The following is a 487-nucleotide window of genomic DNA, read 5'->3' on the forward strand; positions in this document are numbered from 1 at the left end:
CTAACACAGCACTTCACTCGTTTTTCTTCTCGGAACAGGTAATGCTTCACTGCAGGATTTCTAAACTACCTCTAAATGATTTAATAACGTTTGTTCGAAAACCAAGTATATTATATCTGTTGAATAAGACACCGACAATGATTGGCATAATAGCATGAAACTTTGCCTTAAAAGTGCCCAAAGAGTAATAAATGTTATGATCCACAGCCGTACTTGGGCGAATGACACCTCGTCTCGGGTCAGTTTACAAGATCGTATATCCACTCAGGTTCAGGAAATATATATTACTTATATTTCCAAAGTACTTAGCGACCTTAATCACCGTTAGGTCATTTTACATTAGACCATATCATAGTTTTGATTATAGCATGCTACCAGAGAATATCATTAAATAAAACGAAATATTTTTCTGACGAATCTCACCACACCGTTGAGCGCGATATCCCCTTTGGCCTTTGTCATGCAGGCGAAGAGGGCGCCAAACGAT

Source organism: Penaeus monodon, chromosome 15, assembly GCF_015228065.2.
Source record: "Penaeus monodon isolate SGIC_2016 chromosome 15, NSTDA_Pmon_1, whole genome shotgun sequence".
Taxonomy (NCBI): Eukaryota; Metazoa; Arthropoda; class Malacostraca; order Decapoda; family Penaeidae; genus Penaeus; species Penaeus monodon.